This window comes from Etheostoma spectabile, unplaced genomic scaffold (genome assembly GCF_008692095.1).
Source record: "Etheostoma spectabile isolate EspeVRDwgs_2016 unplaced genomic scaffold, UIUC_Espe_1.0 scaffold352, whole genome shotgun sequence".
In the NCBI taxonomy this organism is placed as follows: Eukaryota; Metazoa; Chordata; class Actinopteri; order Perciformes; family Percidae; genus Etheostoma; species Etheostoma spectabile.
Genome location: NW_022605591.1, coordinates 282,362 through 282,788, shown reverse-complemented (window position 1 = coordinate 282,788; position 427 = coordinate 282,362).

Sequence of the window (427 nt, the reverse complement as noted above, 5' to 3'; positions counted from 1 at the left end):
TTAATTTAATTATATAATATAGCACTAACAGTAGCTAACAACTCTGCACACACAATAAGGTCTTAGGTTATGCTACACATTGGGACTGATACATATTTCTTAACAATAACGATAACTGGTAGAGAAATATTGTCACAATTCACAATTGCTACCACCTAGCTAAGTAACAGAAAAGTACGAAAATACGCGACGCAGTTTGAATGCATTGTCTTAATGATTTACAGTCATTGTCTCTCCTTATGTTTAGCCTAGCTGATGGTATGGGATAGTAGCCTAATATACCTCTGAAAATTAAGTGTGCTTTTTTTGCTAAAAAATTAACTTGGTATCCTAGAATACCCCCACAATTCATAAGTTGCCAAGCTAAAGCTAGATTTTTTTTTTTAAATTTTAACATTGCATGTAATGACTTAATAGTGTTGAGATC